The sequence below is a fragment of the Myxocyprinus asiaticus genome, chromosome 2, assembly GCF_019703515.2.
Source record: "Myxocyprinus asiaticus isolate MX2 ecotype Aquarium Trade chromosome 2, UBuf_Myxa_2, whole genome shotgun sequence".
Lineage (NCBI taxonomy): Eukaryota > Metazoa > Chordata > Actinopteri > Cypriniformes > Catostomidae > Myxocyprinus > Myxocyprinus asiaticus.
The window spans coordinates 2,905,450-2,927,453 of NC_059345.1; the positions used below are offsets into that span (position 1 = coordinate 2,905,450).

Consider the following 22,004-nt stretch of genomic DNA (forward strand, 5'->3'; position numbering starts at 1 on the left):
AAATATATTCTTGTTAATAAAAAATCGTTTTAAAATAACATATTATGATCTAAAAATAAGGAGTATGTGCATGCAATTTGAGGCAAAGCACAGTTATTTTAAGCAGTGGGCTTCTAATTAAAATTTTCAACTCAATTTTGTAAATCACTCGCAAATCAGAATCAGTTTCTTGAATGTTGTCAGAATGAAATAGGCATTGAGCATCCAATTTTTGCATATGAAAGAGAATCAGGGCCTGTCTCAGCTGTCAAAAATCCTGAATATGTTAAGAGAAAAGTTAAAGATGTTTTGGGAAGAGAGGTCATACAATCTGTTGTCTCTGTGAAATGGTATATCCTCAATGGCAATAAGTACATCAGTGGGAAGTCTATGATTATTACAGATGTGGATGACGCTTTCCCAGTGTTTGGACTGATAAAGGATATCTTTGTGATTGATTCCTCTGTTGTTGCTTTTGAGACTTTAAATTTGAATCAAGACTTGTTGCATAAAGTGGCAGTGCCCACTCGCCCAGGCTACAGAATTAGTACATGAGCTCATTGATTACACTTCATATTTTTCTATAAGTTTCAAAGAAAGTGTGTTTGTGCCAATAAAATATAGTCTTTGTGATATTATTGCCTATAGAAATGGGCATGAGGATGTGTAATTGTATCATGAGCTGTGGTTGAGGTAGAGGTTTATCTTCCATGCTGTTTGTACATGTTTGTAGAAGTCTGAGACATTGTATTTAATAAATTATATTTTAAACAGATGCTTTATGTGTTACTCTTAAATCAAGTAACTTGAGGTTGTTACAGAATCTAAAAACAAGTTTTATTTTGGTGAGAGCTAGAGCTAGAACTAAAATAACCTATTTTAACATTTATTCGCTCAATTTTAAGATTCCCAGACTAGCTAGACAACTAGACAAAAAAGACATGTCCATAATCAATTTAAGATTATACCATAAATGCAAAGATTAAAAACAAGTAAATAACTTATAGTAAAGTAATAGAAAAGTCATCAAAACTATGGAATAACATAAATGGAACTATGGGCATTATGTTGTGACTAAACAACATCCAAAATAAATCAAAACTGTGTTATATTTTAGCATCTTCAAAGTAGTCACCCTTTGCCTAGAATTTGCAGACATGTACTCTTGACATTTTCTCAAGCAACTTCTTGAGGTATCACCCTGGGATGCTTTTTAAACAGTATTGAAGGAGTTCCCATCTATGTTGGGCACTTATTGGCTGCTTTTCTTTATTATTTGGTCCAAGTCATCAATTTCAAAAACTTTTTTTTTTTTTTAATTACATTTTAGTTTTATTATGAAATAAATTAATATGGTGGCACAATTATATTTTTGTCTACAAAACTAATTTCAAACATTTAAGCATACGCCTTCAGATCAAAAGATTTTTAAGATCGTGAGAAACATTTCAGTCAAGTGTTTCAAAACTTTTGAACGGTAGTGTATATATATATATATATAGAGAGAGAGAGAGAGAGAGAGAGAGAGAGAGAGAGAGAGAGAGATTCTCTGTCTATTTCATTCTTTTCTGTCTTTCTTCTGCTCTGACTTCTGTATTGCTGGCTTTTGTATGACGAATGGCTTATGTTCCTCATTTTGTAAGTCGGCTTAGATAAAATCATCTTCTTAACGACTAAATGTGATATGTATATGTTAAAAAGTCATGTTTTGAGGTCTAATTTATGCCCATAGGCATAGCACAAATGGTGGAGAATGAGTTAAATAAAACATTTTAATAATTAGGGTTAGTGTGAGCAATAGTAATAGTGATGCATGCCTTAGAAATAAATATTATTCACTAGTAAGTGCAGTTTGTTCTTTGGAAATGTACATTGGCTGAATGTACATTATCCTGCTTATTACATGGCAACTTACCAAATAAATAAATACACATTAAATATTTATTTGCATTGAAATTATGTAATTATAGATGAAACAAATCGCTGAACAGCTAAATTCCACCAATTTGCATCAGAGATCTGTTGGTGTTTTATTTTGCAAAAATGGTTTCCAGCTTACTATAAGGCTGCTTGCCATAAAAATAAATAAATGACATGAAACACTGATATGAGTTGAAATTATGTAATTATGTGAGAAGAAAGAAACCACTGAACAGCTGATTTGCACCTACATGACATGCACTATAGTTTAGGAAGTGATGGGCAGTAGCTTCGCTACAAATAGTCCAGCATCTTAACTACATTTCTCAGTAGAGAGGTGGTAGCTTCCCTAGTTTTTAAATCAAGTAGCTTTTCAGTAGCAATGCTATTTTGTTGATTAGGTAGCAAGACAGCGCTGTGAACCTGGTGTTTACTGTTGTTAGTTTTGAATCAGAACTAAAGATGTCAGATTCACAGTTGAATCATGCATTTGAGTCAGTTCTTTACAATGAGTGATAGCAAAGCAGCCTGAATTGGTTCACAAATCAATATGAATGACTCAGTAAGCTCAGGGCTCTCTGCTGAATCATTTTTAGCGGTTTCTCTCTCACTAACACACTAACAGAATACTTTAATACATGGAAAAAAAATTATAACACTGGTTGCAGTAGATATTTATCTATAGTTAATGGAAACCAAACCTGCAAATGTGTCATATCACTTGCCAGTGATAAAGAAGTTCTTTATTAAGTTGTTTCCACAAATTCACAGCTTGCAAACGACTACTGCAGGTAAAGACATTTTCCAACCAAACACATAATAAAGTCCCATGGCATTACCATGTTTTTGTGACATGTTCCATTACCCAAAAGTCCCATGCAAATACAGTGGTATGTGATATGGTAACCGTGTATCAAATATCACTGTAGAACTTTGGTAGTACCCTGATACTATTTAAAGTACTTTGAAGCACTATGTAAATACAATGGTATGTAATTATGGTCATCACACATCAAAGTACCATGGTGTTATTATCTGATACCATCAGACGTTGGAGTGTTATTGCCTGGGTGTGCTCACACATTTACTGTAAGGAATTTGGCCTCTGATCAGAAGCTTCCAGAACATATAATATAAAAATATAACAGCTAGACACAGAATTGCAGGATAAGATGAATTGTATACCTACGCAGTTATAAAGAATGTGAAAAGGAAATTATGTTCAAATGGTTATGGGTCTGTAGAGGTAGTAAAAATAGGATTTTGCCTATTAAACACATGCGTTTGTAGAGGTAGTATTATAAATATGAATGTACATGTTTTTTATTGTTTTATTTTTTTTATGTGTGTTTTTTTTACACGCACATAAAATTTATATTGCTCCATACTGTATACATGTATCCCGGATTGCACTATACTATGCTATACTATGCTATGTTATGCTATGCTATACTATACTATAATGTACTATATACTATACTATATCTTTGTTTCCTTGTTTCTTTTCAGTATCTTTGTTTACTGTACCATGGCTTTGACAAACATCATGTGAATAAGTATCTTAGATGCTTTGTCTATGACAGTATACTCCATGCATCTAGTTTAAAAAAAAAAAAAAAAAATAGTAGATTAAATGTAGCATGCTGCTTTTGTCATGCAGCTTGTAGTGTAACTTGCTACTTTCTCTGAAGTGTAGCTTTTAGCATAGCTTAAATAATGTTTCTGATAGGTAGTTTGTAGCTTAGCTAGCTACATTTTTTTAGGTAGCTTGCCCAACACTGAGTTTAGGTATACAGTGCATCCGGAAAGTATTCACAGCACTTCACTTTTTCCACATTTTGTTATGTTACAGCCTTATTCCAAAATGGATTAAATTCATTATTTTCCTCAAAATTCTACAAACAATACCCCATAATGACAATGTGAAAGAAGTTTGTTTGAAATCTTTGCAAATGTATTAAAAATAAAAAATGAAAAAAAAAATTACATGTACATAAGTATTCACAGCCTTTGCTCAATACTTTGTTGAAGCACCTTTGGCACCAATTACAGCCTCAAGTCTTTTTGAGTATGATGCTACAAGCTTGGCACACCTATTTTTGGGCAGTTTCTCCCATTCTTCTTTGCAGGACCTCTCAAGCTCCATCAGGTTGGATGGGGAGCGTCGGTGCACAGCCATTTTCAGATCTCTCCAGAGATGTTCAATCGGGTTCAAGTCTGGGCTCTGGCTGGGCCACTCAAGGACATTCACAGAGTTGTCCCGGAGCCACTCCTTTGTTATTTTGGCTGTGTGCTTAGGGTCGTTGTCCTGTTGGAAGATGAACCTTCGCCACAGTCTGCGGTCCAGAGCGCTCTGGAGCAGGTTTTCATCAAGGGTGTCTCTGTACATTGCTGCATTAATCTTTCCCTCGATCCTGACTAGTCTCCCAGTTCCTGCCGCTGAAAAACATCCCCACAGCATGATGCTGCCACCACCATGCTTCACTGTAGGGATAGTATTGGCCAGGTGATGAGCGGTGCCTAGTTTCCTCCAGACATGACGCTTGCCATTCAGGCCAAAGAGTTCAATCTTTGCTTCTCATAGTCTGAGAGTCCTTCAGGTGCCTTTTGGCAAACTCCAGGTGGGCTGTCATGTGCCTTTTACTGAGGAGTGGCTTCCGTCTGGCCACTCTACCATACAGGCCTGATTGGTGGAGTGCTGCAGAGATGGTTGTTCTTCTGGAAGGTTCTCCTCTCTCCACAGAGAAATGCTGGAGCTCTGTCAGAGTGACCATCGGGTTCTTGGTCACCTCCCTGACTAAGGCCCTTCTCCCCTGATCGCTCAGTTTGGCCAGGCGGCCAGCTCTAGGAAGAGTCCTGGTGGTTCCAAACTTCTTCCATTTACAGATGATGGAGGCCACTGTGCTCATTGGGACCTTCAATGCTGCATAAATGTTTCTGTACCCTTCCCCAGATCTGTGCCTCGATACAATCCTGTCTCGGAGATCTACAGACAATTCCTTGGACTTCATGGCTTGGTTTGTGCTCTGACATGCACTGTTAACTGTGGGACCTTATATAGACAGGTGTGTGCCTTTCCAAATCATGTCCAATCCACTGAATTTACAACAGGTGGACTCCAATCAAGTTGTAGAAACATCTCAAGGATAATCAGTGGAAACAGGATGCACCTGAGCTCAATTTTGAGTGTCATGGCAAAGGCTGTAAATACTTATGTACATGTGATTTTTTTCATTTTTTATTTTTAATACATTTGCAAAGATTTCAAACAAACTACTTTCACGTTGTCATTATGGGGTAATGTTTGTAGAATTTTGAGGAAAATAATGAATTTAATCCATTTTGGAATAAGGCTGTAACATAACAAAATGTGGAAAAAGTGAAGCGCTGTGAATACTTTCCGGATGCACTGTAGATATGTGTATGAAATAATAAAGAAACCTTGCAAGAAAATTGCATCAGCATAAATGGAAACAAGGCCTGTTGCCAAAAAATAAATACAAATATGACCATTATGGTACATACTAGGGGGAAACATAATGCAAACTTGGTGCTTCAAGTTTTGACTTCCATTGGTTGTACAAACAGATAGTCCCACCCATTCCCAAACTCATTCCACTGACTGAGTCAATGTTCCTGTTTGACTATTGTATTAGTACATTAGTACATCTATCTATCTATATATCTATCTATCTGTCATGTGCATGAACTTTCATGCAATTGTGACTCCTGTTTCAGTATATTTATGTTGCCTCTAGATACATATTTTCTCTGCCACCTTTTCAGTGTAAAGACTATTTAAGTTGTCTGATCAAACTAAGGATTTTCTGAACTAATACAGTCAAAATCGACCAGTTGACTTATCAAGTTTTTTTTTGCGAAAATAGTTTATGAACTTTTCCTGGTAAAATAACATGGTTTAAGGCATAAGGTATAAGATTGTGCATGTAAATGCAGTCAATTTCAAGCTCTGGAGCCAAAAGCCTGTGCTTGGGTTGAACTGATGACAAGATAATGCAATGTCAGTGAAACAGAAATGGAAAACCATGACAAATCTCATGCAAAGGAATAATTTGCTTAAATCCTATTTGTTAAAGAGATAAGTGAACATATATCAGATAGCAGTGGCACAATCTAAAGGGAACATCCAGGACAAGGAAAATTTTCCCTCCAAATATATAAAAGGTAGCTGTATAATTTCTTGTTTAAAGACTCATTTATACTGTGAGAAAATGTGTGTGTGTGTGTGTGTGTGTGTGTGTGTGTGTATAGAAATTATCGTTAGATCTGTATAAAATCCATAAAATGCATGGAAGTCTATGGAGAGACCCCACAATGATAAAAAAAAAAAAGTTTGTGTGTGTGTGTGTGTGTGTGTGTGTGTGTAAGATTATAAAGATACAGCTGTTAGGAAAATTAAATAATTGACTTGTCATTGTACTAAAGCCAAAACAAATACAATTAAAAATATTATCAGGCAAATATTTACTTTGTATTTAATTTATAGCATATCTTTTTTTAGACATTTTCTTTTTTCTAGACATGTTCAAATGTAATAAACTTTTATATATTAATATATTACATTGCATAATACATTTGTTTATATGTTATAATAAATGTTCCAAACTAGCTTAGAAAAATCAATTTCTGTAATGATGGAGCAGGAGTTGTATTAGGATCCATGTGCAGATTTACTGTAAACAACAGAGGATATATATATTAATAACAGTCCAGGGTAATAATCCAAAACAGTAGAAACATGCAGAGGTCGGTACACAAGGAAATCAGTCCAAAGAGGTAAATAATCCAATATCGGAAGACAGGCGAGAGATCAAAGCACAGAGAGATCAGTCCAATCAATACATAAAATCCAAATCGCAAGGCCGAATAAACAGAATCCAAAACACAGTAGGGTCAAACACAGAAGATATAAGTCATATAATAAACGCTCAGAATGCTTGTCAGGGCAGAACAATTCTTCGTACTGATCCTATAGCGTTCAGTGCTTAAATAGTCCACAGGTGATTAAACAAAGAAGAAAGAGGTGTGACAGTTTTAGAATTCGGGTGAAGGAGCCCTCTGGTGACGTTCAGGAGAAGTGACTCGTTCCAATGGTATAACAGAACCCCCCCCCCCCCCCCCCCGCGAGCAATTCCTGACAATAGGAAGCTGTCTGTGTTGGGGTCTACCTCAAGCTCTGGGAGCAGGACGATCAGGATGATCTCGGTGGAATTCCATGATGAGGGCTGAATCCAGGACATTCTCGGTGGTGACCCAAAAATGCTCCTCCAGTCCATAACCCTCCCAGTCCACCAGATATTGCAAAACACGACCCTGACGTTTCGAGTCTAGAAGCTTGTGAACTTTGAATGCCTCCTTGCCATCAAGTCATCAAGGGGAGTGGTCTCTGGTTGTGAGTCATGTCGTTCCCCCTCAGACCACCAGCAGGTTTAAGCAAGGACACATGAAACATAGGAGAAATACGATAATTAGCCGGGAGCTGATATCTATAGGAAACTGGAGTAATCTGTTTTGTAATTTTGAATGGACCAACATACCTTGGACTCAGTTTTTTACATGGCAGACGAAGACGAAGATCCCGAGTAGAGAGCCAAACCCATTGTCCAGGTTGGTAATCGGGGTTTGGTCGACGATGGCGATCGGCCTGTGACTTTTGGCAACATACAGCCCTTTGAATGTGAACATGAGCTAAATCCCATACAGCCTCACTGCGACGCATCCAATCATCCACCACAGGAACATCTGAAGGTTCACCAGCCCATGGAAATAATGGAGGTTGAAAACCCAGAATACATTTAAAGGGAGTTGTGCCAGTAGAAGATTTGTGGAGGGAATTCTGGGCATACTCTGCCCAAGGTAGACATCGACTCCATTCAGACTGATTGTGATGACAGTAAGAGTAGAAATCTTTCTAGTTCCTGATTGAGACATTCCGTCTAACCATTTGACTGAGGGTGATACCCAGAAGTGAGACTCACATTGACATTTAACTGTTTGAAAAAAGCCCTCCTTAAGTGGGATGTGAATTGTGAACCTCGGTCCAAAACAATGTCTTCAGGTAGTCCATACAATCTGAATACAAATTGGAATAATAATTCCACAATTTCGAGAGCAGTGGATAACTTGGGTAGGGGAATCAAGCGGCAGGCCTTGGAAAAACGATCAACCACTGTAAGTATGACAGTGTTTCCTTGAGACACGGGTAGGTCTGTAACAAAGTCTAAAGCTATATGGGACCAAGGGCATTGAGGTATCGGTAGAGGTTGAAGCAGGCCAGCAGGTGCTGACTTAGATGATTTTGAGATGGCGCATACCTCACAACTGCGGACGAAGGTACTTGTATCCTGCACCAGAATGTTTTACCAGAACTGATTTTGAAGAAGTTTGATGGTGGCCTGAATGCCAGGATGGCCGAAACACAGGGAAGAATGGATCCAGTGTATCACACAAGGTCGTAAGACCACTGGTACATACATTTTTTGAGGAGGACAATCGTTTGGAGGTGGGTGTGCGGTATTGGCTCATGAAATCTCCTCCGTGATCTCCCATCGAACAGGAGCAACCATGACTGAGGAAGGAAGAATAGTTTCACTGGTATGATCCTTGTTGATCTTCTCATGAATTTGAGAAAGTGCATCCGCTTTAATGTTCTTGGACCCAGGACGGTAAGAAATGCTGAAATCAAATCTTGTGAAAAATAATGCCCACCTAGCTTGGCGAGGGTTTAGTCTTTTGGCTGCATGGATGTATTCCAGGTCGTGGTGGTCTGTGAGAACTTGGAAGGGTTGTCTTGCTCCCTCTAACCAATGGCGCCTCTCCTCAAAGGCTGCCTTCATGGCCAATAATTCTCGACTGCCCACATCATAGTTCCGTTCTGCAGATGAGAATTTTATATCAAAGATATAAAACTCAGATATCAAAGGTTAGCTATCAGTTGTGGCTACTCCTTATTTCTTTATATCAAAAAAGGAAGTTGTTTGGAATCTTTGGAAGTTGTTTTTGACTATGGCAAAGTCACATTTGAGAAGGCACAATAACCGTAAATAATTCAGAGACATGAGTTATTTAGATATGCAATGTGTAGGTGTTATCTTCTACTCAGGAATAGAGGCCTTCTGCCCAACCTTGCTGGAATGCCGGGCCTCACCATCTGTAGAACATTAGGACAGAGCACAGAGAGAAACAAATGGGCACAAAAGACCACAAAAGAGCACACTACTGCTGCATCTAGTTAAAGTAAATTCATGTTTCAATTCATTGATGACATAAGGTAGATGTGTTGTCCAGTAATGGTTACTTTTACAAACCATAAAACAAAGATAATAACAAAAAATCATAACTATGATCTCTCTCTCTTACATTACAACTTGTGATTAATCAATCATCAGTATAATCAAATGGTTAAATAGGGTATATGATTCATTATGTAATAAAAATAGAAATGGAATAAATGCAATACAACATAAAATACACATTCTCCGGAAGCCGGGGTTAAATGAGTAAACACTGTTTACAAAATTTACAAAATTTTACACTATTTACAAAAAATAAATAAATAAATAAATAAAATAAAATAAAGCTTTCGGGCACTCAAGTCACACTTAAAAATCTCTGAATTTTGTTGCATTAGATAACAAAATATCTAAGCTAGTGTCAAATGCAAAACAAATGATCTTGTAAATGATCCAAGGCACCTTAGATCATGTCTGTAACATAAAAAACTGCATTTGTTGTAGCTTTGTCTAGCTCCAACAGACAGTTGAGGTGCAAAAAGACACTCTACTTTAAATATGCAAAACACATTGAGAGGCCTTTAACAGCTTACTTGAGGAAGCTACTCAAATTTACCAAAACTAAAGTTGACCAAAAAGAGAGACATATTTTTAAGGATTTAGAAATATTTTGGTATTTAAACATTGTTTTTAATGTAATTCACATAGTTTTAATGTCTTTAAGCCTTTAAAGGAAATCTCATATCCCAATTTTATTATTATTTGATTAATGCATTTGAAGTTAAATATGTAAAAAAAAAAAGACTTAAAGGAATATACAAGTTGAGCTCAATGGACAGCATTTGTGGCATAACATTGATTACCACAAACATTAATTTTGACTCGTCCCTCCTTTTGTATAAAAAAAAAAAAAAAGCAGAAATCTGGGTTACAGTGAGGCACTTACAATGGAAGTGAATTGGGGCCCATTTTTGAATGTTAAAATACTCACTGTTTCAAAAGTATAGACACAAGACATAAACATTATGCATAGTAACATGATTTTAATGTGATAGCATCACTTAATAACCTTGTCTGTGTAAAGTTATTGCCAATTTTACAACTTCGTTGTCATAACGATGTGATGTAAGCAAACCCTAAAATGACTGTACAAATTACAATGTAAACAACTTTACAGCTCAAATAATACATGAGTTTTAACAGATTAATTAATGTAAGTGCTTTTATTACATGATAAGCTTCACATTTCTGTGTTTAAATCCTCCAAAAATTGGCTCCATTCACCTCCATCGTAAGTGCCTCACTGTAACCTTGATTTTTGCTTTCATTTTTAAATTTTTTTAAAGAAGAGGAAGGACGAGTGTGAATTATTGTTTGTGGTAATCAAAATTATGCCACAATTGCTGTCCATTGACCATAACTTGCACTGAACCCGGGATGGTGTATGAAGCACATGCATGCACCTTGAGAAAAATCACAATTTATATGACAATTAATCGTGAAAGCCCTAAAAGAGACAATCATGATAATTGCAATTTTTTTATTTTTTATTTCATTTTTTTGACAATTAATTGTCAGCCAAATTTCATAATCATGACAGCCCTACTCGGGTTTATGTCATTTTAAAGAACCTCTTTCGATTTGGTCTTAAGAAGTCCTCTAATTCAGGATACAGATGTAGCTTCACTTTGGAGCACTACATTGAATATGCTCTACGGCTAAGCTTCTCTCCCTGCACATTAGGACACTGCACCACTTCCCTCATGTCCCCCAGCGCCCTCTCGCCGGAGGTGGCACCCAATGCTCACTCCACCTTATTACTTTCTGGACCCAAAAGGAAGAGGAGAGAGGTATCTGGTTCAGTGGTCACAGCTTCAGTGGCCCCATAGGTTCCTGGTATGGTGGTCCCAGCTTCAGTTGTCCCAGAAGGTCTTGGATCAGTGGCCCCAGCTTCATTGGTCCCACAGGTTCCAGGTTTGATGGTCCCATGGTTTCCTAGTTTGGTGGTCCCAGACGTTCCTGGTTCGGTAGTCCCATATTTGGTGGTCCCAGAGTTTTCTGGTTCGATGATCCCTGCTTCAGTATCCCAGTGGTCTCTGCCTCAAATGATCTGGTCTTCGAGAGTCCATCTCCCCAGAGACAGTTGTTCCAACTCGCCATGCATAGAAAAGAGGGGAGAGGTCTTGTTCCTCATCTAGCCTGGGCCCAACCAAGGAGTACGCCCATGAGTTTCTTGATTTCCCTGTCATGCCTAAGTTTCATGCCAGGGCCACAGAGGTCATTCCCCTGTTTCTTTCCAACTTACCATTGAGAAGCACACAATCTTGTCTGTTCATTACTTGGTCTCTAACGTATGTACACTATAAATAATTCCCTGTTTCCCTCTAGTGGTAGCTAAAATAACAGCACACAAAATCTTTATCCTCTCCACTACAGAGGAAAACCACTTCCTTTCATATTCCTTAACAGAACATAATGCATATTCAAGGCTTATTTGTAACATAAAACACAAAAATACTCTAATCCTCTTTTCAAGAATATTACAATTTTCAACTACTTCAATGGACAGATGTTCTTTTTAACTTATAAAATCGAATCTAGGAATATTGGATAGACTACCAGCCATTCCAGAGGGTTCCAAGGCACATTTTTGCTCTGTGCCTGTGGAGTTCCCCACTAAACTAACTATAGTCTTTTAAGTAGATTTAAGAGTTTTTCTTAGTATTTGTTTAATAGTTTACACCTAGCCCTGGTCTCCCTAGGAGTATATACTGTATATATATATATATATATATATATATATATATATATATACACACACACTGATGAACCAAAACATTATGACCACAATATGCTGTTGGTCCTCTGCATGCCGAGGCATGGACTCTACAACACCCCTGTGGTATCTGGCACCAAGATATTAGCAGCAGATCCTTCAAGTTCTGTAAGTTGCGATGTGGAGCTGCCGTGGATTTGACTTGTTGGTCAAGGACATCCCACAGATGTTCAATCGGATTGAGATATGGGGAATTTGGAGTCCTTGAACTCTTCATCATGTTCCTCAAACTATTCCCGAACAATGTTTGCAATTTTCTGTGACTTGTGCACAGTAGACCTTCTGTCGGTTCGGACCAGATGGGATAGCCTTCATTGCCCATTGGCATTGATGAGCCTTGGGTGCCCAACACTCTGTCGCCGGTTTGTGGTTTGTCCCTCCTCGGAACACTGTTGTTAGTTACTCACCACTGCTGACTAGTAACACCCCACAAGCCTTGCCGTTTCAGAGATGCTCTGAACCAGTCGTCTGGCATAACAAATTGGCCCTTGCCAAAGTTGCTCAGGTCTTTACTCCTGCCCATTTCTCCTGCATTCAACATGTTGACTACGAGAACTGATTGTTCACTTACCATCAAATCTACCCAGACCTTGATATGTGGCCTTGTTAGGAGATAATCATCGTTATTCACTTCACCTGCTTCACCTGTGAGTGGTCATGATGTTTTGGAATATAAGGGTAGACCAATGCTATTTGTCACACTTTTAACTTTGGTAAATATCTCTATTTTCTTTATAGGCACATCTTTTAAAGTGCCCTTAATGCCTCTGTGCTTATATTGCGTTCACTTGTTTACCCAACAGCAGGTACCAGTATGATGAAATGTATTTTCATTTGATTTTGACTAAAAAAAAAAAAAAAATTACTGAAAATAAAAAACCCTGTTCTATATTAGAACTTTAAACAAGCCATATGGAATAAATTGCCTTATGAGTTCCATTATGTGCATTAGAATATGATCTGTTTATCTTACAAGCGATAAATGTGTTGCCACATCAAAAATACATATACCTGTAGTTAAACACACTAAAAATAGAAGCCTTTTCAACCTCTTCAAACTTTATTATGCATTAGATTCATAAGAATTGTGAATCAGCCTTTCTGACTTTCAACACCACAAAGAATGTGATTCTATAGGATTTAGACTATCAAAAAAATGGAATCCTAAAAGTCTTAAATTCTGTTTTGGTGAAGAAAGAAATTTTCATTTTTGGGTGAACTATTCCTTTAAGAATGCCCTAAAGTTTCCCTTACAATTAAATGAGTTGCAGAAAATAACCATTAAGTGTTATTTAAGGGGTCAATAAGTAAAACGTCATAATCCCTTTTGGTTTCCCTTAACGTCGCTCTGAAGTGCCTTGACAAGCGAGGTTGGAGTTACTGTTTTAATGTATTTCCTACTGAAACAGGGAGTGGGGGCAGGACATGTCAAACTACTCGCCCCAATAGGTTTTGGTTTGTAGCCACACACTGACGCACACCCCTTTTTATCATGCCGATCAAGCTAGAGCACTCTTACAGGGGAAACTTGAGAGGTAATCTCAATATTGGCCAGCTTTTCCAGATATTTGAAAACAAAACGATGATCTAACTGTGTCAACATTACTTCATAACCTGCCCACAAACCCACACAGTAAATCGCAGTCTTTGTTTACGACGAGGCGGTAGCCACTGTGCAATACAGATGAATGAAAAACAAAGGAATAAAAGATAATATATCCATGTTATGAATCACAACACACCAAGCATAATAATTAGAGAAAACTAATTAGAACTGTATATTGCACAAAAAATAAATTCATAAATTCTGTTCAGAAATGATCACCCCAAACACCCCTATGAATTATTTCTTTTGAAGACAATTACCCTCCACTGTTAGAGCTTCAGAGAGGTAAAAGGTGATAATCGACAGTCAGAACTCACTTTTTAAGCGATTCTTATTGGAAAATCTATTCGGAACGGCCCTATTTCATGGATTTTGCTCCCTTCAAAATGCCCTGCGAAGGCTTGATCAGCACCAGTTAGAACACAGCTAGATGTTGTAAGGGGAGGGTGTGTTTTCATTCAAAAAAGCATTTTATTGAACAAAGTTTTATGAAAGTCTGAAGTGTAGAATGAGTCTTAAAAATGTTCTGTATTGGTGGAAGAGAGAGACTGCAGATTTGAAATGCTTGTATCTTATGAAAACAAATTTTGTCAAAGTTTAGAAGTACACTAGCAAATAGATGACCTTAAATGTAATAGATATAGAGGAAAAGCAGCAAAACTTTAATTTTGATTTCACAGGACCTTTAAGTATTTATTTTTAACTTAAGAATGCCCTTAAAACATGTTAAGGGTTGCAAAATGCCCCTTAAGTGCCATTTTTCTAAGTAAACCTTAAGGATGGGTAGTTAAAGGGTTTTAAAAACAAGATGGTTTCGTTTATATAAGCAGTTATATAAACTGATTTATTTTGCTATAGAAAAATTATTGCAGGAGTACATATTTGACCATCACATAATATGAGAAATCGCCAACAAGCTGGAGGGCGATCTAATAGGAACACACACAGAAATGTGCCTAGTATTTTCTGCTCTCTGCATCATTATAAACTGTATAAATGGATGCATTAAAATCATGATGCAAGTTCATTTCCGATATATCGCAAATATGTACACTACCGGTCAAAAGTTTTGAAACACTTACTCATTCTTTGTTATATTGTTTTTTCACATTTTAGAATAATAGTAAAGTCCTCAAAACTATGGAATAACATAAATGGCACTATGGGAATTATGTTGTGACTAAACAAAATCAAAAATAAATCAAAACTGTGTTATATTTTAGCATCTTCAAAGTAGTCACCCTTTGCCTAGAATTTGCAGACATGTACTCTTGACATTTACTCAACCAACTTCTTGAGGTATCACCCTGGGATGCTTTTTAAACAGTATTGAAGGAGTTCCCATCTATGTTGGGCACTTTTTGGCTGCTTTTCTTTATTATTTGGTCCAAGTCATCAATTTCAAAAACTTGTTTATTTTAAATTAAATGTTAGTTTTATAATGAAATAAATTAATATGGTGGAACAATTATATTTTTGTCTACAAAACAAATTTCGAACATTTAAACATACGCCTTCAGATCAAAAGCTTTTTAAGATCATGAGAAACATTTCAGTCAAGTGTTTCAAAACTTTTGAACGGTAGTGTATATAGGTAGTCTTACTGACCACCACTAATATTCTTAATTTAGGATGGCAATCAGTAATCTGCACAGTTAAACAAGCATCTTAACATCTTGCACCACCATCCACCCCTTACATGACACAGTCATTAAAATTCAAAGGTGTCTTTCTCAAGAGAAAGACACCTGTAGCAGAATCTTTCATTAATTTGTCTGCATGCAAAACTCAGGAGTTTTTTTGTTTTTACTTACACTGGAAAAATTTGACCTCAAACAAAAAAAAAGTGTTTGAATCTATTAATTTCCAGGATTGTACATCATATAAATGGAAATCCGCCCGTGTTTCCTCCAGAAATTAGTTTGAAAAAAAATCTTTATGCAGTAATCACAAACGACTGTGATTGGTGCAGTCTGAAAATTGCTGAGAAAATGAACAGTTGTCATGTAATGCATTTATTCGCCGCTTCAGAAGAGGTCGGACAATAATTTACTATTAATAATGATAGTGAGAAAGTTTAAGTCATTTAAATGAAAATAAATACATAACAGTGCATCCGGAAAGTATTCACAGCGCTTCACTTTTTCCACATTTTGTTATGTTACAGCCTTATTCCAAAATGGATTAAATTCATTATTTTCCTCAAAATTCTACAAACATTACCCCATAATGACAACGTGAAAGAAGTTTGTTTGAAATCTTTGCAAATTTATTAAAAATAAAAAATGAACAAAAAAAAAAAAATAATAATAAAAAAAATAAAAACACATGTACATAAGTATTCACAGCCTTTGCTCAATACTTTGTTAAAGCACCTTTGGCACCAATTACAGCCTCAAGTCTTTTTGAGTATGATGCTACAAGCTTGGCACATCTATTTTTGGGCAGTTTCTGCCATTCTTCTTTGCAGGACCTCTCAAGCTCCATCAGGTTGGATGGGGAGCGTCGGTGCACAGCCATTTTCAGATCTCTCCAGAGATGTTCAATCGGGTTCAAGTCTGGGCTCTGGCTGGGCCACTCAAGGACATTCACAGAGTTGTCCCGGAGCCATTCCTTTGTTATCTTGGCTGTGTGCTTAGGTTCATCTTCCAACAGGACAACGACCCTCGCCCCAGTCTGAGGTCCAGAGCGCTCTGGATCAGGTTTTCATCAAGGATGTCTCTGTACATTGCTGCATTCATCTTTCCCTCGATCCTGACTAGTCTCCCAGTTCCTGCTGCTGAAAAACATCCCTACAGCATGATGCTGCCACCACCATGCTTCACTGTAGGGATGGTATTGGCCAGGTGATGAGCGGTGCCTAGTTTCCTCCAGACATGACGCTTGCCATTCAGGCCAAAGAGTTCAATCTTTGCTTCTCATAGTCTGAGAGTCCTTCAGGTGCCTTTTGGCAAACTCCAGGCGGGCTGTCGTGTGCCTTTTACTGAGGAGTGGCTTCCGTCTGGCCACTCTACCATACAGGCCTGATTGGTGGAGTGCTGCAGAGATGGTTGTTCTTCTGGAAGGTTCTCCTCTCTCCGCAGAGAAATGCTGGAGCTCTGTCAGAGTGACCATCTTGGTCACTTCCTGACTAAGGCCCTTCTCCCCCAATTGCTCCGTTTGGCCAGGTGGCCAGCTCTAGGAAGAGTCCTTGTGATTCCAAACTTCTTCCATTTACGGATGATGGAGGCCACTGTGCTCATTGGGACCTTCAGTGCTCCAGAAATTTTTCTGTACCCTTCCCCAGATCTGTGCCTCGATACAATCCTGTCTCGGAGGTCTACAGACAATTCCTTAGACTTCATGGCTTGGTTTGTGCTCTGATATGCACTGTTAACTGTGGGACCTTATATAGACAGGTGTGTGCCTTTCCAAATCATGTGCAATCAACTGAATTTACCACAGGTGGACTCCAATCAAGTTGCAGAAACATCTCAAGGCTGATCAGTGGAAACAGGATGCACCTGAGCTCAATTTTGAGTGTCATGGCAAAGGCTGTGAATACTTATGCACATGTGATTTGTTTTGTTTTTTATTTTTAATAAATTTGCAAAGATTTCAAACAAACTTCTTTCACGTTGTCATTATGGGGTATTGTTTGTAGAATTTTGAGGAAAATAATGAATTTAATCCATTTTGGAATAAGGCTGTAACATAACAAAATGTGGAAAAAGTGAAGCACTGTGAATACTTTCCGGATGCAATGTAGTATAAAGTTAAAGTATTTTCTATGTGGTAAAATTGCCCAATTGTTGATTGGGACTGAAAGCAGGTAGGGACATGTTGTATCCATGGTAACAGTAGAATTTTATTATGGTAAAACCTTGCTCACTGTAGTAAATCCCTTAATGGTTTCCCTTAGCTAAGAGAAGTGCCTAAGGGATTATATGCAACACCCTTATGCCATTTCCTTAGGTAAGGGAAAATCACATTTTAAGTGTTATACTTAAGGGAAAAACTTAAGGTGTTTTTTGCAACCGGGCATTGGGCCTTACTTGTTATTCTTATTAAATAATATATGAATACAATAAACCTTCATTCTGTTTAGGCAATAGTGTGTGGTTTCCATGGTTTTTTGTCAAAGCATGTTTACGTTTTGCCTGTATGTGTTTCAGGTGATGCTGGCACGTGGAATCAGCGGTTCTATGGTAACCCTGATTGTTTCCATGGGAACGCTGATCATGACAACCGTCAACTGTGAGTGGCACCTGTCCCTTGTTTGTTTCCCTGCTTATTTAAATCCCCTTGCGTGTCATGTCCGCTGCTGGACCATTGTTGTTGTTCTGTCGTTGGATGTTGTTGTTTTGTTGTTTTGTGGTTCTGTAAGAGGTCTAACATTTTGTTTACCTTACAGTTCAATTACATTTACAGTTTACCAGTATGTTCCGTCCAGTGTCCTTGGAGGATGATACCTTGTTTCTGTCTGCATGTTGGGGGAAACCATTGCCTGGGCTTTGCTTTGAAGAACTTTGTGTTGTAAATAAATCCTATTGACCAGTTATCTCTGCTCTTGGGTCCTGTCTCTCACCCACTCTGACAACCTTTATGGCATTTTATAAAAAAAAAAAATGCCTTAAACTTTCATATAACTGATCTTTTTGTATTGTTCTCAAATTCATATTGTGTTTTTATGCCAATTCCTGCCGAGTTTAATCAGATAATTGTGCAGATGTGAGGCCTCATGTTTAAAACTCTGCTTAGATTTCTTCCTAAAAGTGTGCATAAACCCCACCCCGTCTCCTCCCGAAAAAAAAAAAAAAAAACCCTATATGGAGTGTACAACGCCTGTTTTTACTATGCATATCCTCGTCTGCATACAATTACCTTGTGCATTTCACCATCCAGACACGTGATTACTGTGTTTAACTGTACGATAAACTGTATTATAAGAGATAAGACTGTAAATGTCAACATTATTAAGATGTGAACTTGTTTTCAAATAATATATCTTGAATATCCCTTGGCAAAATGTTTTTGTCTTTGCAGACATAAATCTAACCCAAGCAATTTTGCTTCTCGGAAAATCTTTTAAATAATTTTAAGGGTGTTTTTATTGAGAAGTTAAACATTAAGTACTGGAAACAAAACAAAAATTATTACAGTTCTTTGTGCAGCATTGTGTGATATCATCGGATTACTAAGATTTTATTTTTGACTGGTATTCTATACTCAAAAAACAGCTGAACGGCAAATGTGCTTTCCATAATGTTTCTATTAGACTAGAACGGGGGTTTCATTTCAATGAGGGTCGGGATGAAGTGGAGCAGGCAGCACATTTTATGCGCATTTAATGTGTATTACTGTACTTGTTTGCAGCTGTACAATACTGTTTCTGGTGAAACATGTCTCTCCAATGGTCCGTTCGACTACTGAATGTGGCCAGAGGTGCCTGTCTTATAGATACTGTCCATTTTACAGTGCCGAGTCAAGTGTGCATCGCATTACAGATAATCTTTATTCAATTGCTGAAATTATTTCAGTACATGATTGTAATAAAACAGAAAATATTTCAAACTATGAAATCTTCGCTGTATTTTTAGTTACTGTATGTTCCTTCTCTATGATGGCACGGGAAAGTTCTCCAAACGCAGTGCATCCCAAACCAATATTTCCCTTTTACAGCCTATATTTGAATGCCTTTTCATTTAGTTACATAAAAATAATATAGCCTACTACTGGCTTGATAACTATTACCTCTGTTTTAAATGCTTAACTACATACTTTGTTTTATTCTAAATGTGAATTAAATGAAAATCAGAGTTTATAATCAGTCTGTTCAGTTCATTATTTGTCCAGCTGGAGTTGCCAATTCACACACCAGTCAAGACTGTCCGGGCAGAGTGCACATATTTACGCAAAGTTTATTTTTTTATAAATCATGATATGTTCCTGGGAAATTGCTTACGCACATTTCAATGCCTATTTTGTGCTTACACAGTGTTTATACATCAGGCCCCTGTGCTCTTATGGGAATCATTCACCAATGGATCTTGGCTGTCCTCTATTGGACCTTTCTGGTACTGCATCTGAATAAAAACTGCCACCAAAAGGTAATTTTTTTATATATCGACCTAAAATTTGGATCAGATCTGGGTTAGACATGTGTCTTTGATTTTCTAATATTTTTACATTTCAGTTGATATTTTTAGTATATTTTATTTATACGTATATAAAATAAAAAGTTTGTGCAGTACATTTTAATTACAATAAACTTACTAACATACATAACTTATTATTTAACTTAGTATTAAAGTATTAAAAACTGTTTTCAATTGCACAATAAACTGCCAAGTGTCTTCTTTAAAAAGAACCAGGCTTAGGTCTGTACTCCCTAGCATTCATGAGTTACATCCGTTTAAGTTTACACCCAAATATAGGAAGAAAGGAATAATAACAATTAATGTTTTGCCATGGCAACACTATTTAATATATCAAATATCCTTTTACAATTTTACACCAGCAGTGTCTTGGCATTATTCTAAAGAATTTTGAAGCAATTCATGTAAACACAAGAGGGCTATTCTGATCCTTTAAATACCGGATGTTACGGACTGTTGACAATTGTTATGCGACATATGATGAAAGTTTGTCAATCAACATGCGGACCTAACCGGCCCAATTTTTGACCGGCCCAGAGGGAATTCTCCCGATCTTCCCAATTGCCACTCCGGCCCTGATGAACAAACACAATCTGTTTTAACTAATAACACACACATTATTGTATTGGTCTTGTAAAAGGCCATTTTACCAACTGGTCTGGTGATGGATTACAATAGAATGTGGGGAACAGATGTGAAGGACCAACAATGAGGAATGTTATTTACAGTTCCAAGTCAGTGGGCAGTGGTGCTTCAGATAGATATGCTAAAGTGTGAAAAATGTTCATATCTTGATTTTCTCTTAAGTTATTTGTTTTCTGAGTCAGCAACGCTCACTGAATACAGATAACTTGGCACCGCCTTACATTAATGTACATATTGGAAACATAATTCAAACATTCACAGTGCAGTTTGGAAAAAGTATGTGAAACCCTTGGCTGATGATGTCAAATAAAGCTAACTATATGTAGGAGAATTGGTGCAGTTTTAAAGGCAAAGGGTGTTAACACCAAATTTTGATTAAGGTCATTAATGTTTACTGCACTTCAATGCTCAATGAAATTAGTTGATTAAAGAAAACTATCCATGGCGATATTTTTGAAAGCGTACTCAATTTACAGCATTTTTGAGAGAGCCTAAAACTTTTGCGTAGTACTCTAAGCAACACAGAGCAACAGGGCAATGCAAACTATGAAAACGCAAAGTGCTAAAAAAATAATAATATGAAAAACCAGCTGACCAACATAATGGTTTGTTTAGCAAGAAATCATAACACATTACAACATGCTTGACTGTGACTGCCAGAAATTATCTGTAAAAAAAATGGTGACAACATTCAGACGTTATGGGATGGTAGTTTGGTACCTTTATATATCCGTATATATTTCAATAGTACTATAAACATTAATCGTACATAACCAATATCAAAAATAATAATTAGAAACAACTATCTAAATATAATATAATGCAATGTAATGCGTCAAGTATCTCTGGCAACATCATTTAACAGTTTTTTTGTTTTTTTGTTATAAAATTTAAATACATAAATCTTAAAAATAGTCAAAATATATTTTGAGTGTACAAGAAACATAATTTTAACGATTTGTCTGTACAAAAATGTCATGACGAGTTATATATGATAAAGAATAGCATGTATACTGTATCACTGTAAAAAATAAAGTAAATATTTTCATTATTTAACAGTAAAAATAAATATATTATTTAAAATTTTATATAATTCTCACTATATGGTATGGTAATTTACAGTTAATATTCTGTAATCAACAGGTTTTTACTGTAGTATTTCTACTTTTTTATTGTTAAAATGTGTTTTGTAAAAAGTCTAGAAAAATGGCAGATCCATTTAGGTTGTACTTTACCCAGTAAGATCAACAGGCACTTGTTGAGCTCCATCATGTTTGACCATGTTAACATGGTCAGTACCACAAATTTGCTTTCATTTGATTAGTGACCTAGAAACAGTGCAGTTGTGCAATACTAAAAGTCTAGCTCATTTTTATATTTCTTTTTTTTTTTTTTTTTTTTTTTTTAATTCTAAAACTTTGTTTATTTCCAGCTTTAAATATTTAGATTTTGAACTCCAGATTTCCAGTGCGGTCTCAGACTTTTGGACCCCACTGTATGTGTACTTTTTCTTACATTACTTTGGACAATACTTATTATAATTGTAATGACTTTACTTTGTAACTAAACATATGCATTGTCAGCTTTGCGGTTCATGCTAGTACAATGATTATTTTATATCGAGATAT

At 36.7% G+C, this 22,004-nt stretch overlaps 1 protein-coding gene across 1 annotated transcript in view; it reads right to left on the reverse strand.

Annotated features, from left to right (window-relative positions):
• Positions 1 to 22,004, reverse strand: part of LOC127410790 (histone H2B-like) — a 303,692-nt gene that overhangs the window by 113,151 nt on the left and 168,537 nt on the right. The gene's annotated exons all lie outside the window — the stretch shown is intronic.